This window comes from Miscanthus floridulus, chromosome 2, assembly GCF_019320115.1.
Source record: "Miscanthus floridulus cultivar M001 chromosome 2, ASM1932011v1, whole genome shotgun sequence".
NCBI classification, from domain to species: domain Eukaryota; kingdom Viridiplantae; phylum Streptophyta; class Magnoliopsida; order Poales; family Poaceae; genus Miscanthus; species Miscanthus floridulus.
In genome coordinates this window covers 142,642,914-142,660,639 of record NC_089581.1, presented here as the reverse complement: position 1 = coordinate 142,660,639, position 17,726 = coordinate 142,642,914, and the positions used below count along the sequence as shown (strand labels likewise).

The window sequence follows — 17,726 nt, the reverse complement described above, 5'->3', positions numbered from 1 at the left end:
CCCCAGTCCTCAGGTAAAATTAACATCAAACCAAGCATACTCGGATATTACTTCCAGAGCCAAAGTTACAAGACAAATTTTCCTTAAGAGACAGAAACAAGGGGAAGGGGAAAAACCCATAAGAAATCAAGGAGAAATCTTCATGCCTATCTGATTAGTTAAACAAGGTTAAAAGTTGTCTTCTGTATCATACAGGTCAAATACACTCCGTTCTAGAAAGGAAGTGGGTAGGGTGTCAAAAATTCAAGGATGAGACCCTTCATTGGTAAATCTGCACAAACCAGAGAAAGCAGCTTTTCGGATAAGTGGGTGAACATCCCCAACGAAGACCTCCTCATCCAACATTGCAATGTTTGACCAAATCTGTACCCGACATCATAAATGATAAATGATCAGTGTGAGGTCAGAAGCCAATGAAATGATGTGCTCAAGTAAAGCTTTTGTAAAGGCAAGAGCAATTTTTCAGTATACAATCTTAATATTTGGCTCTGATACACCTTATCATGTCCATTACCATTGCTGGACATGCAAGAGATCATTTGATATGAGATAAGGAATTGGCCCTTGCCAATTACACTAGGCAGCTTCCAACAAGATTTTCATATAAAAGTATTGAGATCCTCCAATAAGAGATAGCAATCTAACCTCACTTGCATATTGGCGGGAAAATGACTTGAGATAACCCAGTGTACAGAGACACCATTGCTCAAGCTCTCCAACATTGTATCCATTTTTTGTGTTTCGCCCATTCGGTTCACTGTAAAGATGGTGCACGAGTTAGCAATTCAGAACAAGAGAATGGCAAATATAGCTACTAAAATATCCAATCTGTATATAACTGGATGTTAACACCAACTCCTGGAATACCATTGCTTGTGATCAGTGACAGTCATATGACACTGTTTTGACACTCCGTACCTTACGAATTACTTTATCTAGGAAAATGCACATTTGGACTAGTTTCGAGAAGTTAAGATACTCTACTGAATATACGAAATTTGCCCTATCATCTGAAAGAACATAACTGCAAAATTGTTGTTTATGTGGAAGACAGCAAAACCTAACTCGTAATGAAACCCCATTAGTGTAACATTCCAATCCAAGATAGAAAATGCAGTTTATACTTCTATGAGTGGTGCAATCCTGAATATCAGACTGACCTATTGTTATCTGCCCCATTTTCATTGTCAATATCCATTGTTGCTGCTTCAGGATCTTGAGGTGCAAAATTTACACTTTGATCTCCAGTGCGCAGATTAGGAATTTCTCCATCAACAGAGACAGGCGGCAAACGTTCAGTGAGCACATCAACAAAGCTCTTAAATAGTAACTTAAGCAAGTCCTGTCAAACCAAATAGTCAGACCAATAAGTGGGTAAAAGGATAGAACTCCATGATAGTAAAGTATTCCACAAAATACTGAGATTAAGCAATATTAATATCAATATATCAATGCACATACAAATCAATAAAAAATCTAACAAAAACAAATAATGCACCTTGCTTTCTTCAAGAGCCCGAGCAAGGAAAGCTCCCTTCACTTCTAAAGATTCTTCAATAGTTATTTCCTCGTCCTCTGCATTTTTTACACGTAATTCGAGTCGCCTTATCCTACCTGGTCTTTCAACTGGTGCAGGTTGCCCCTCTACAATCTCAAGCACTGATTTGGCCTCCTCCAGCTCCTTTATGGATTTTGCACTAGCCTCTTTAGCAACTTGAAGACCTTTCTTGAGTGATTGAATTTCCTTTCGGAGGTCACTGATCCGATTGTATGTTTTACTGACAGCATTTCTAAGAATCTGATGGAGAAATTTCAATCAGATATATTCAAACCAAAGATGAGGAATTTAGTTATAATGGGCTACAGTGGCAAAAGAAGCATCAAGGGGATGCAAATCACCATAAATATGCATCCAAACAAAACGGAACTCCCATTTTATAAAAATCACTTTCACAATTATAATGAAAATTTGTTGACCTCTTTAAATATTGTTTTTATTCGGTTTATATATGTACTACTTTTTTACCATAAATGAATGCAAAATTGTAGGGACAACGGATGCACCTCCCATGGTCGATCAGAAATATGAAATTGCTCAACACTGGCAGGAGAAAAAACCCATTTGACTATAGCCAAATTGGATACCAGGCGATAACCCATCATTCTGTCAATAGCTATAGCAGTCATCTGGGTACTGTTCTTCCAATAAGCACTGACTCCATTCATTAAGAGTAGCTGCATTTCCTCATTTGGACATAGCTTAGAGATTATCTTATTATATCTCTCCAAAATAGTGATAAGATGGGTGAAACTTTTTGAACCCATGTCAAGAAGTGTCTGGCTAACAACATCGAGTGCAAATTCAGTACCATTTATTGGAATTATTTGTTCCTCCACCCATAAAATAATATCATGTGTAGTCTTCTTTCCTCTAATCAAGCCAACAAGTTCCTTGGATAACTTCTGGCCATTGGTGTTTTCATTGCTTTCATCGCTATGGAATTTGAAGCTAGGCCCAGCTTTTGGGGGTAGCAGTTCTTCTAACTCAGCAGCATCCTCAATACTCTGCAAAAAAAAAAAGGTGATGCAAGATACCTATTAATTCTGTTTTTTTTTTAAAAAGCATGCATATCAACATAGTGCAAAAGGAAACCCTCCTTGGTAAGTAATGGCTAATAGCACAAGATTAACCTGCTTGATTTTTTCAAAGTACGACAAGCGTACTTCCCTTTCCAACACTTCCTGGACAAAAACACGCTGTGGAGCCCATTTTGGGAGGTCCTTGACATAAGACCACTCCTGCCAAGGCCAAATGAATTGAAAATTTGACCTGTAGAAGCAGAGGAATATCATTACAATTCAGTAACAACCACCAACTATTTGAACGAAACAATATGTTCTGGATCCATTTGCGCGAGCTGTATTAACGATGCATATGATGTTTTATTAATTATTACAAGCTCCTGTGCTGATTATTGGGAGTCATATTTTGAACATGTAAGACGAATGTACCAATCAACAGACAACATGAAGCAAATGCAAATAGTCAAATAATGATTACACAAAGAAGAAATCCTAAATAACGATCAACTTACAAGTGGTGTGAAAACCATAGTATAAGTCTGGTGCGGCACTCCATGTCCATGTTACTAATTCTGTCAAAAAGAGCATGCACTGCTCCTACCACAACTGAAGGGAACGCACCTGGTAATGCCTGAAATAAACCTTAATGTGGTGAGGCTCAAATTGAATATATCCTTGGAAGCTAAAAAATCTATCACTAGGGATAAGAAAACATTGGTGGATAAAATTTTCTAACATGCCAGGTTCATTTTCATGTTTAGGTACTGGAGCAAAAAATTGCTACAAACATAAGGCATCTAATGAAAAATGTATGTAGATAAATTTAACTCTTCAGACGACCACCTCATCCCATGTTCACATTGATACTAGAACCATCCAATTGAGACATCTAGAGCACAATGGTTTTCACTTTTCACAAAAAAAAAGTGAAGTTTATTTACATAAAAATATAAACATGTCTCTTGAGATGTAAGCAATGCAATGGGAATCTGATATGTAGATAACATTAACAGAGGGGCATTGAGCGTTGATAGTGAAATTTATTGTGGTATTTTCATAACTATGCTTAGTTGTGACAATCGAAGAACATCTGTAGCATAATGTAGTGATGCAGCAAAAAAGTAAATAAATAATTGCATGGTCAAACTTAAACTCAAATACTCAACCCAAATTTCAAAAAGCTCGCGAAATGAGCATTGCAGGTTCAGCCGTACATTCTACTGTAACAGACAGACAGACAAACAGCATCTGTCAAGGAGATATATGAAAGGTCTACCTTGCAAAGATCAATGATAACCAATGTATAGTAAATTGGCTTGAATGGTGGATTCGGCAACAATAGTAGCTGCAAGAGAATATACGTTAGAAAACTATTTACCATAAGAACACCAAAACTATCCCAAGTACAGGGTAAAGAGAACCTCAAAATGCAACACAGCATGCACAAATTCTGTAGCATATCCTAGGCAAATAACTCCTAAGACAGAATGTACCAAATGCTTCTAAATCCATTAACTCCGTGGCAATTAAAGTATCCAGGTTGGAAAGTAGCCTAGGACCACCTATTTTCCACAGTAATGACTACGCTGCACAGAGCCACAAATTATTTCAAGACCAGCTGAAAATCAGTAGACTTATAATTCATTCAGGGTTTCCCCTCTTTTTTGGCCAGGGACTTGGGAAGCATTGTTTAAGTTTGGCAACAAATACCCTGCGGTTTAACTACTTTCTTACACTGATTGTCTGATAGCAAGAGGATAAAATATTCTTTCTGTACCAACTAGTCGCTCCAGTCTAAAGCAGATTTTTAGAGAATTGTGCTTGCAAGTGTAACTATACGTCAACCCAAGGCAGCGTTTTCTACGAAACACCCTATTAAATGCTTATTGGAAGCAGCATTATAAAGATAGGCATACAATCATTAAACCAGAACTTATTGGTTAACTCCATTATTGTTCTGGATGCATGCAGATAAAAACAACAAGTGGTTTAGACAAACGAGTAGAATGAAACAATACAGTTCACGTCGTATGAACGCAGGTATAAAAAAACAGGTATTAACTTTGAACCCAAATAAGTCAATATTAAAAATGACAAAATAATACCTGTGAAAATATGGTCTCTGCCATCAGGTATTCATAGCGAAATGACACAGGAAGGCTGACCAGATAAAATGCACATTCTTTCCGACTAACTTTCAAAGAAAAACATAGACAAGATGGAATCAGTAAGCAAGCTGCACTTAATTAATGGATCATAAACATAAAATTCAATGGATGTTCCTGAGATGTCATGCTAAATTAAGGATCAGATTCCTTTCACATTAAAGACTACAGAAAATTTAACAGCTTTAGCTATAGCCATAAAGAAAATTCAAGCATGAAAAAGTCACTCAGAAAATGAATAAATTAGCATTACCACACTAAAATATTAAAAAAAATCCACCATTCATGAAACATAGAATGCCATGGGATCTACCAGGTCAAACATCTAAACAATGAGTATTAGTATGCAAGTACATTTGTCTCGGTTTCAGAACATAATTCTTTTACTTATACATGATTAGAAAAGAAAACCAGTTATGGCCATCACTGAGCACAAAAGGAAACCACAGCCATGAATATTAGTATGCCAGTACATTTGTCTCAGTCTCAAAACATAATTCTTTTACTTATACATGATTAGAAAAAGAAAACCAGTTATAGCCATCACTGAGCACAAAAAGTAACCACAGCCAGCAATGGATCATGCAGGATCTCCTATACACCGTAAACATAAAACATGGATTATGATCCAAACACTAAGCACAAAAATAAACCACATAGCTGCTTAGCTAGCATTGCAGGCCCTCTCAATGTTTTTTTTGAGCGAGAATACAGCAGGGGAAGCCCCCACTGTAAGATTTTTTATAAAATAAAAATGAGGAAAAAGTACAAGCATGTACAACTATACAACAGACACCAAAACAGAAAGAGCAACAGGTCTAAGGATGACGGAAGAAGAAGAAACTAAGCTAGGGAGTCTATACAAAGAGAGAAAGCCAGTCGTTTAGCATCACTGAATCTCAAAGCTTGCAGTTTAGCTTCCTCCATAGGCCCTCTCAGTGTTAATCACCCAAATTGAAACCACTAATGCATATTTACACAGACAAGCAAAATCTAACAACTAATTGATATCAGACATATCTTCCATGGATACACTTGAGTACCAGATATGCAATATCCTCTGAAGCACGTATATTGGTATCAACATTCAACAAGAGTGTGATAATAAAATACATTCAACGTTTTTTTTTTAAAAAAATCAAAGGGTACAAACTGACCATCCATTGAAGAAAAGTAGCACATCCAAAATGCATTCTTCAACAACAAAACGATCTACAGGCTGCATGTTCTGTGAATCAACAGCAGCTGATTAGATGTGCAAAACACGAAGAACAATTGCCATATGATAAGGTATAGTTATAGTATCCAAAGTTCAAAAAGGCGACGCCTTAGGCGCGCCTAGGCGCGACTAGCCGCTAGTCAATGGGTTCCCGCCTGGCCTATGGGGGTAGGCGGACATCCAGGCGCAAGGAGGTAGGTCGCCGGTGGGGGAGGTCGCAGCGGGAGGTCGCCGGTGGGGGAGGAGGAGCTGAGAGCGGCGGCGGGCGCGGGCGCGTGCATGGGCGTGTGCGGGCGGCAGCAGGCGGGGGGGGGGGGTCCTACCTGGCCTAGGGGGTAGGCGGACCCTTAGGCGGCGCCAGCTCGTCGGCGGTGCCGGTGGGGGAGGAGGAGCTTCTGGCGGAGATCGCCGGTAGAGGAGGAGGAGCTGCGGGGCAGGGGCGGGCGCGTGTGCGGGCGGGGGCGGGCACGCACTAGAGGAGAGAGAGATGCCGGAGAGGGAGAGGAAGCGGAGGCAGCGGCTGATGCGGGCTACCGAACAGAGGAAGCGGCGTCGAGCAGAGGATGTGGGAGACCGAACAGAAGGATAAGGTTGGAGACCTGGAGTGGGAGATGGGCTGGACTGTTGCCATTTGGGCCTTTCTATCTCTCTAAGCCAGCCTTTCAATCTATCTAAACCCACTATTTCAGCTGTTTATTTTTTCTTTTAGAAGATAATATATGTATATTAGTATATATACAAAACGCCTAGAAAAACGCCTTAAAACGCCTAGGCTCGCTTAAGCTCGCCTAGGCTCTAGGCTATGGGTCATCGCCTAGAAGTCGCCTAGCGCCTAGCTGAACTTTGATAGTATCTTATATTCTTATTTGTAGTAGAATATAGCTACAACAAATGAGTAATACAGAAACTAGAATAAGATTGGATTTCACTGAAGTATAATTGAAGCCAATATGCATAGATTCATTTTTTGTTAAACACCCATCACATAGTCCCCTCTGAAGTCCAGGTGATAAAACCAGTATACACAAATGAAGGAACATTTATATATAATTGCAAAACATATATTTTCCACATTATTTGACTGAATTCCCCAGGATGAAGAAGCAGAGTTACTTTCACACAATATTATGTTTCAAGAGAGAACAACTTATCAGGCCAATAGGCCAATTGCTAAAGTCCATGTAATATTAAAGAATTCACAAGATAGTAGTTTCAGGTGCCAAAGGAGCAGATTAGGAAACATCCTATCAAATTATTTCATGTGTATCACTTAAATTTCTAGTTGAATATTGAATGTAGAGCAGCTAGTACCAGTATACCAGACTAGCTTGAACCCATAGCAAGAATTTGGCAAGAAATGGAAGAAGGATCTCAGCACAAAATATCAAGAAACATATCCTCTTTAGATCATACTCCCTTCGTTCCAAATTATGTCACTTTGACTATGTCCTAAGGCAAACTTCTTTAACTTTAGCCAAGCCTACAGAAAAATATGCCAACAGTTACAGCACTAAATTAGTTTTATTCCATCCACCATGCACTATGTCTTGAGAGTGCACTTATTTGGTGTTGTAGGTGCCAATATATATATCTATAAACTTGGTCAAAGTTAGAGAAGTTTGACTTAGGAGAAAGCCAAAGTGACTTATAATTTGGAACGGAGGTAGTACACAGAACTGAGCATTAAAATAAATAAATAAAACAGAAGCAGTTCAATATCAGGTCAGATTGCATTAAAAAATAAATGATCAATGATCGAAGTGTTTCTATCTAAATCATAAATTTACAAAGTACCTCAGCTTTATTCGTTGGAAAGATATGGAGTCTACGAAGTCTCTGAGGATACTTCATATCGGCTTCATGTTTCTCCTGACCTTTTAACATTTCAGAAGATGACTGCGAGGGAATGGGTGGAGGGCAACTTATAGGGGAAAGACGATGTGATTTTCCGGCCACCAGCTGAGCTTCAAATGACAGGTGGGGTTTTGGAACTGCCAGGAAAGTAATTGGATTCCAGTCCATAGCCATAATAAGAATGCAAACATAAAGTGAAGCGTGTAACTTGAGACTTGACAAAAAGATAAATACTTTAAAATTCAAAAAAAAAGTTTAAGAGTTCTATCCACAATGGAAATATTATGAAATAATGACCAAATATCAGTTTGCAGCTTGCATACAAACTGCCATTGAAACAGACGGTTAGAGTAAAAGGTTGTCTTTGCATACCACTTTTAACTTTCCATCCATTGCGGGAAAGAACTTGAATGCGCTCCCATAGATCTTCCATGAAATCCTGCAAAGGACTAGCCTTTAATACTGAACTAAGGGCGTGTTTAGTTTGAGACCTCGCCTAGGGAGCTCTGCCAGGAAGCCACATCCAACCCCAGGCCCAGGTGTGTTTCCCAACGTGGGAACCAAACACGCCCTCGATATCACATAAGATTTTAAGTGAATCAAGAAATAAACAAGCTTCTGGTCCGTTCATTCAGGAAGATTAGCATTACCTTTTTGTTAGGAGAGTGGCCTTCATCTGTCTCAAAGACTGAGAAAGCAATATCATCAAAATGCCTCCTGATACTTATGTAAGACTGTATACCAACTAAAACTCTCTCGAACTCATCCGGAACTTGCTGCATGGTACATAAGTACATGTCATCAACGAGCTACCATCTAATAAATCTTCTAGTAAATAATTTCACAGAAGTTCCATGATTCTCTTCTACGTGTCTCCCCTGTGTATATTGCTCTGCTGGGACATAGAACGGTTGCTCTACTGGGCCACATGCCAAAGAGAAGCAACTTAAGCAGCTAGCCACAGCAAGTCTTGAATAAACAAGATTAGTCAACAAGCTGCTCGATTTGCCAACAAGTAGAGTTGGCAAGCTCAAGCACAAACATGTCACAAACTCACAACTGGATATTGGATAACACTAATAGGCTACTTCATCTATTAGAAGTTTAGAACCATTCAAAAATTCCAAGTGCATGTCAAACTTCAAGACAGATCTCGCCGTGCCATCAAAATCTAGCACGTGTGCATACCATCTTGGGGGTGGGGTGGGGTGGGGGGGTATGGAACAGTGACACAAACACGATATTCTCCTTTTTGCGTGTGAGACGCAACACAGGACAACGGAGATTCATCTAAACAGCTAATGACAGGAGTAAATCGAAGTTACCTCAAACAATTCTGGACCACCCCATGGAAGTGAAGCCAAAATACAATAAACGTAGAAGTCAGCACGTGGTTGCCACGAAGGATTGCCAGTCTCCTCGTCTAATATTGTTGCAGCAGATGATAATAGGGTCTCAAATGTCTCGATGATTGAACTTGGAACTACAACTTTGCTGCACATCTACATATAAGTATTAACAAAAATAAGATTTACATTTCCGTTAATAGAGTAAAATAGTAAACAAGCAGCAAAAATATAATATGTTTATAACCACAATATATGCATAATAAGGGTCTCAATATAAGAAAAAATATCTGACATGCAATAAAAAGATCAGAATGAAATCCCTACATTCTTTGTGTGAGAGAGGTTTTGAAAGCATGTTTCCCATATTTGATTTGATTTAAACTCAAACAAGAGTATCAATAGGAGATGGCAAATTCAAAACCTAATATGATGGCAGCATTATCCTAAACAACCTGCTCACCCAATGCATAGTTTAGGGCCATAAATCAAACAATGACAAACTATACATAAGGTTATAAAGGCAAACAACGTTAATTAAAAGATACTAATATATCTAATATGTAATGAAAATAAGCACATCCTAGGAGCTGGAGCAGAAGGGCTTCCACTTCTATCTAAGATGTAGAAGCCAAAAATGAGTGAAATAATGGCTAGGGTATACAAGATGGCCAAGATATATAAAGCCATTTTATCTTTTGGCCAAAGAACACAATCTGATAGAAACAGGAGTGAACCTGGTCCTCAAAAAACAAAAACAAAAACTTAGGTTCAGGGAGCTATATGTAATACATAAAAATGAATGGCCAGCAAGCTAGTACACATTGAGTGCATTCTATACATGTAATATAAATTTTACAGGGGGAAGCCAGCTAATTGAGTCACTGAAACGACCACAGGAGTCACACCCTAAGCCCAGCTTCTCGGAGCTGCTATTGTGAAATATGGCTTCCTTAATATCAAAATGTCCACAAGGGCGCCTTCATAGAAAGGCAACCGGGCCTAGATGTTCGCCTTTTTATAGAATAGAAAGAGAAGGTAAAGGGGGGCTTTATTGGTAATGGCTGAGGTCCATGAAAGAATCGCTGGAGCACATCAAGCAGGCAGAAGAATGAGATGGCTGATACATAGATATGGTTTTTATTGGCCAAACAAAAATATTACAACAAGCATTTGGTATTCCTGATTTCTATTACAATTGATATTCCCTCCGGTTCAAAAAAATTGTTTTACCCTCCTTCGCAATCTTCAAAATACATATTGTTCTAGAATACCTAGGCAACTTCAGCTTGCTGTTCGCAGCCTTACCCCTCCTTAATTAGAACAATGAATAACCTCTTTTTGCATGCATTCACACTTTAGAGAATATTAATTGAGGGTAAGATGTCATTTACCTAACTCCTTAATTCTTATGCCCAACTATAAAGAAGTGTTGTGAACCATAGGTACTTATAACTTTGGTGAAAAAAAAAACTGCAGTAGTATGTCATTACTAAAAAAAATATAATGATATAAAAGTATGTTTCGATGCAATTCTGCTCTTGCTATCATTTATCAGTCAAAGTCCAAATATATTGATTGTGCATATTCTAAAACAAAGTTATCATCTGACTATCCATCATGGTTATTAAGGCGTCGCCTAGGCGTCCGAGCGGTTTTTCAACCGGAGCACCAGGCTCGCCACAGCTTTCCTGCATATGGTGTCGCCTCCAGCACCAAGTCATCGACAAGGCATCGGGCGACTCCAAGCAGACGCCGCATGCGCGAAGAGATGCGGAAGCGCAGGAGGAAAAGCGCCACATGCAGGAGGAAAAAGCGGCAGGCAGGAAACGCAAGGGAGTTGCACTCGCGGCAAACACGAGGGAATTGCACGCGTGCGGGAAGTCACGCGCCCTGTGCCTACACCTCCCAGGAGGAGGTGCCCCCATCCATTCACGCCAATTGAGAGAGGGTCAGAGGGAGAAGGAAAGAGAGGAGAGAAGGGAAGAGAAGAGGGAACCTAGAACTAGTAGAGCCGGATCCCCGTCGACCCACGTGCGGCCGAGTGGACAGCGCGACCCTGTGCCTCTCCGCCAATCTCCACGTGCCCGTGACTCTACTTCTCCCCTTCTCTCCGAAGTCAGCGCCCAGTGCCCAGGTCTTCCCTTCCCTCTGTTATGTTACCTGTGTTTCCTCTGCTCTGGTGCTTGTTTGTGTTTGGCTTGGCTTGGCTTGCTTAATCTTACAGCTTGATGGGTTGTGCATGCTGGTTTTTCTTGTGCACTACTTATTGTCTTATATTTTGTAATGTGGAGTGTGAAATTGTGAACTACTATTAATCACGTCAACTAGACTAAGCAGCACTAGTAATAAAGGTGTTATGTCATTAGAGACTAATTTGTTGCTATTGAGATATTTCAGATTTGCCATTTTGCTACTTTATGTTTTGCACTAGCACTCTAGTAGCATTACTTATTATTATGGTATTACATGCTAAGAATTGGCAATATTAATGTAAAATTTGCTTCTAAATTCTAGTGCATTATTTATATATCAAGGCGTTGTATGGCCTCGCCGTACGCCTTAAACGCCTAGGCATATGGAAGGGGGTGGCTCGCCACGCCCTCACCTTACCGCCTTAAGAAGCATGCTATTCATGAAGTTACACTGCGACTGAACAGAATTTCAGCTCATTCAATCCCCCAAGTTAGTTGAGCATCAAGAGGATTAGCAACAACTAACAGCCTTCCATGGCACAGTAGGAGTTTCCCCTCATAAACAGTACTCCCCCAATTCAGTTAGGCATAAAAGGTCAAACTTCATAAGACCAACAGTCAAATTATATGCATGCTTAGTGTCTAAAAGTTACACAAATAGATTCGTATTTCAAACAGACTGGTTTTGTAGCAACTGATGATATATTGTAAAGAGAAACTGGTAGTCACAGTATACCTCTAAAGACCTTTTCAAATTATAATATACCTATTACAAACGGACAATTATGCATGCAGATCATTGTCAGTTCAAAACAAAACAGCATGCCACACAGTGAAATTACAAGCGATGCAACTAAGGATATATAGGAAATGAGCAATTAAGGATATAAATAAAAAATCAAAGCAAACAAGCCATTTTACTTACCAGACCACTGAGAAATCGCAGCAATATCCTAATTCTATCACGATTTTCATTGTGCAAGGCATCCTGCAATCAAGGCATCAGTCACTATTAAAGCTATGGTAATCACAAATTTAACAGTGTGTTTATGTAATGTACAAATAATGGTACCTGTAGGTTAGCCTGTGTGGTATCTACAATAGCCTTGGTGAAGTCTTCGTTTTCTAAGTTTATCAAACCAATCTGAGATTTTTTAAAAAAAGTACAACCAAAAGAGTTAGCTTTATTAAACATGATCCATGAGGTTATAATCCTGTTCTTACAATAAATACCATATACCATGGATCCAGAAATAGACTCTGAAGTTAATTGTATATATAATACATCAATAACATTAGGACCAAAAGTGTTGTTAAATCACATCATCATGAACTATGGACTAGCTTGGTTAGGAAACAGAAAAACTTAGAAGCATTTGCTAATTTTCTTGCCCATAACTGTCTCATGATGTCCTCTGGTTGATAATATTGGTCTGTCTCATTACATGAGCATGACCGTGTTTACAGTGTGTTTTAATCTGTGTTGCATCTTGCATTTTTTTCTCTTTTGCATGTAAATATACACACCATTCAGAATATTTGCTAATTCCAGCATACATATGGAAAGGATGAGAAGAGAACATGTTTAGCCATTAGTTTCTCCAAAAAAAAATGTATACATTTGGCAGTGGCATTGCAACCTCCATAGAGGCTATGTGACAGTTAACGAACTCGGCCTGAAGGGGTTAAGACTGCCCCCATAGCATTCCAAATAAGAAGAAGACCTTCTCACCAGGCCGAGAAAACCCCCGCCCCACCCTTACACGGTGGCTTTCCGTCGTCCAAGTGAGAAATTGGGCCGGTGCCCCCCCCCCCCCCCCCCCCCCCAGTGCTTTGGATATGGGACGGACGAGGGGATTTTTTTAACCTCAGCCTGAAATTCGCTCCCACGGGGAGTCGAACCCAGGACCTGAGGAGTGCCGCCGGGGTACTCTGACCAACTGGACTAGAGGCCCTTTGGCTGTAACAGTTAACGAACAATCATACAGAAGCAGCAAACAACAATGAAAGCATATTCATAAATGAAAAAGACAGGTTATGACATTTTGTTTACGTGCAAGGTCAGTAAGGCCAATCTCAGAACTCAGAAGTCAGAAGTGTAGGAAATTATGAACTGAAACGTCAGTGAACATTGATGTCCTCTCTCAAGATCCATGAAAAAACCATGTAAACCACCATCCTAGAATCTCAACTTGATCATGCTGTATCACTATGCTAGTGACCTAAACAAAAAGTACAATAGAATAACTCCCTAACACTTACGAAGTATAAAGGGATGAAATGTGGCATCTGGAGTTTGCTTTGATAACGCTAGTATTTGTTGTCCTATCTTATGGACACATAAAGGGAATTATGAGTAGAGTTACAAGTGAACATTATATTCATAATTGCTCCATACATAATTTTAGCAAATAAAGAGAACATAAAAGCAATATGCTATAAGCTTTAGAGTAAAAATGTTTGCATACCAGAACTCCAAAGAAAGGAATCTTGTGAGGCAATTGTTCTGCGCACTGAAGGAGAAACTGCTCGGGCAAAGAAAAAGTTTCAGTTAGCACCTCAAGGTACTTCAGCTTTATACGAAGACATGCCTCCCAGGCACAGAAAAAGTAAAGCATGCAGCAACTGGAAAATATTTTTTTGCATACATTTTTCGTATCTATATTCACTGGCAGAAAAGAATAGTCTGCACTCGCTCACAATGTTGTCATGATCAAGATACAGATTGGTGTTACAATCCCACAAAGCTGACATGACATGGGGTCGGTTCTAAGACCGGACTGGATCTCATACTGTTATATTAATTTATAAGCGCTGTTTGTCTAATATGCTTTTTTTAGCTCATTTATGAACTATGAAATATTTTATAACCAAATATCATTTATTATGTTGAACAGTTAAATTGTTTCTTTCGTAAATTTAATTGAGTTTTATTGGAGACAAGTTGAAATAAAATAAGCTGGTGTGGTTAGTTAATTGAATTTATTTAAAGAATTACTTTCAAATTCCAGCAGTTAAGAATAAGTTGCACAATATACCATGGAAAATGGTATCATTTGCACAAAACACTAAGTGTAAGCAATGCATTGATTGCGTTCACATGTTTAGTTTTATTTCGCACGAATGTTAGGAACCAGTGTCACCATGCCGGTACAACAGACCAACCTACAGGTGGCATGCTGAGTTGCTAGCCTTAAGAACGACGGTGTGGCTTGCAAATGTGGCAAAAAGGCTTGGTATATAGTTATGGATGTGAAAACAAATTGAAGCTCACTGATATCATCGATGTGGCAAAAGGTGTCTGTTGCACATTCTTGATCCTATGATATGATCTGATCGTTTGGGAAAAGTTCCAGCTTTGTCGCGATCTGGACAACCCCAATCTTAGTTACTCTATGAAATTCAAAAATTGGCTTAGCTAATGGAGTACATCTGGAAGCAGCCCAGTAAGAATTACTCGTTATAAACTACTAGCAAAAAGGTCCAGATTAGAAAATAGGAACAATAATATATGAACAGGCTCGACTGCTGCATACTGACCTCAAATATTGCGTCGCTGGAGTGTTCAAATTCTCGGGATAGTACACCATAACAAGTTTCCTATGAAGCAAATGTTTGATAAGAACATGTTAGATAAATTACACAAATCATATCATTCATATCCATACATTGAAACAACTATATGATGGTGTAATTGTGTAAATACGCAACAAAATGGAACACTGTTCTAACTATGTGCTGTGCAGAAATTTGCTATGCACCTTTATTTTGTACCCTAGTTATATCATGTCAGTTCTTTGCTGGTGAAATCATTTAATCAAACTGCACTCTGTAAAAAAAAATGACATCACAAACTCTACTTGTTGCCCTTAAAAGTTAAGACCTCATGGGACATTCATTTTACCATAAAGTCATCGACTACAATCACTGATTCACTTACAAAAAATTCAACAGAAGCACAGCAATCCACGAAACCATAGTTCAGATACAACCTGTGAGAAATACAAAGTGCACATTTGTATATCTAGAATTTACAGACTATTCCATTTCCAATTTTTTGGTATGCACTGGCTGCACTAACAGATGTGCAAACTTTCAGCTGCGTAAGCAAAAAAACATAATACTTTGCATACAAATTTTACTTCCTGCCCAGAACCATTTCTCATTAAAATGTGATGCTTCGTCTACATGATAAAATCTACTAGTTAGATCAAACAGCAATATTACATATACCACGTCCAACAAAGGAGCCACAAGACTGAGGCTCTGATACTTAGAAGAAGAAATAAGCATAGCCCAAGGTAAGGTCCGGAAGTACCACTAACAATCAGGAAAATGGCTGTATTGCAATTCCAAAGCCCAGTTTCTGTCAGAATCTAAAGGTAAAGTGTTCTACCAGTATTTTTGTTCTGGCAGCATTTAGTACAAGCATACAAACATTTTTTTAACCAGCTCAAACTGCAGCAGTCCAATATAATACTAAAACCTAGGTCTCAGACTCTTGTGCGAGTAACTAGGGTTTTTAGCCCCCTACCCACTCTGACCAACAGCAATGGCAACCAAACACCAAGCGCTCCAAGCTAAACTAGCAAAATCCCAACTATAAATCGGCGCTTGGATAACCTAGGGTTCCGAGAGCAAGGAGAGCAGAAGGGGGAAACAGTGGGTGGGAAGAGGTAGGGGCTCTCACGATGTGCTCCTTGTGGTCGGCGGAGCCCCCATACTCGGGGCACCTGTCGCCGATGCGCAGCAGCAGCGTCCTCCAGCCCGTGCTCATTGCGTCCGCGGCGGCGAAGTGGGCGTAGCGAGAGGAGAGGGTGCGTGGGGCGGAGGCGGATCGAGGCTCGAGAGGGAGGGTAAATAGCATCGAAAGATCACCAAATTCGAACTGCCATCAAAATTTCGTTATTCTGTGAATCCCTCCGTTTTTTTCACGTGTCGAATTAGCTTGGTTCTAAAACAGATATTTCAATTTTGACCATCAATTTTTGAAAATTATTATAATTTCACAATATATATATATACCACATAGGTCCTGATTGGATCCATGGGTTAGAGCTAGTTTGAGCTAGTTGGAGCTCAACTAGCCCTAAAGTAGCCAAACAGGAGGGCTAAAGTGGGTTATTTACAACTAGCCCACACTAAAAAATTATCCCCCAAAGAGGTGATTATTTAGGTTAGTTGGGGCTATTTGAGGTGGGGTCCACTGTTTTCTCTCTACTTTCACCCGCACCAATGATTTGGAAAGCACATTTATTATCATTTTAACCCTTCTATCCAAACATCTCTTAGACTAGAGTTAGTTCAGGGCTAATCCTGAGCTAAAAACTAACTCTAACCTCTAGCTGTGCTAGAGTATCAAACAGGCCATAATACTGAAGAGGTAAAATTTCTTGCAATAAATTTTTTCATCCATCACCTAATCTCCACCGGATTCACGCTTAGATCGTACACATATAATTTCCGTGTCTAGGTCGTACCTCTGTCTATCTCTTTCTTAATAAAAAGGCAAAATTTATGCTACTATTTTATTTCGTCCGATCTATTCACTGTGACCCGCACCTGTTTTTTCCATGAAAGCCAGTCCGTGCCCTAAGCCAGACTGCCAGATTGTTTTTCCTTTTTCTTTTTTTGTTTCCGCCTGTCCACTAACACCCACGTCCGTTTTTTCGCGTGGGAAGTGTTGCCGTCCGCCCATTGTGTCCGGTTGTTTTTTCTTTTTTTCGTTTCCGCTCTCCCCACGTTTAGTTCGGTCATTTTTCTTCTTCTTTTAATCTCTTTTTCTATAGATAGAAAAAATAAATAACAAAAATAGTAGTACGTGTCTTTGATCTCTTTCTCGTTCCAAATTTAAATAGATATTTTCATCACCAATCGATCTAGATCAGCCGATGCTCCAACTAATCAACCTTAATAAATATAATAATTTGTTATCATGTCTAATATCTATATACATATACTTCTATACCTAATATTGTTAAAAAGGTCTATACCTAACACTAAAGACGTAAAAATTTTGTCAATAATAATTTTTTATCTAACCTTCTACGAGATCCGTCACCTGTGATATTTTTTCTTCCGTCTAGTTTTTTCCGTATCCGTTCGGGACTTTTTCTCTTTTTTAATTCACAACCGCGACAACCTCCTCTCCACCGTTGCCTCCCCCTCCAACAACCTTTCCCTTTTCTGTTCGGCATCTGTTTCTGTGTTCGTTTCATTCTCTCTTTTTTCATTTTTTACTTTTCTTATTTTTCTCTTCCTCTTTTCCATTGTTGCATTCTGTTTCTTCCGTGTCCCTTTCGTGATTTTTGAGCAGGCCTTTGCGGTAGCACCTTGTGGTTCCATTTTTTACTTTTCTTATTTT

The 17,726-nt window shown here is 39.3% G+C and overlaps 1 pseudogene; it reads right to left on the bottom strand.

The window, feature by feature from the left end:
* Nucleotides 1–119: 119 nt before the first annotated feature.
* Nucleotides 120–16,269, bottom strand: LOC136531452 (nuclear cap-binding protein subunit 1-like; annotated as a pseudogene).
* Nucleotides 16,270–17,726: the final 1,457 nt, after the last annotated feature.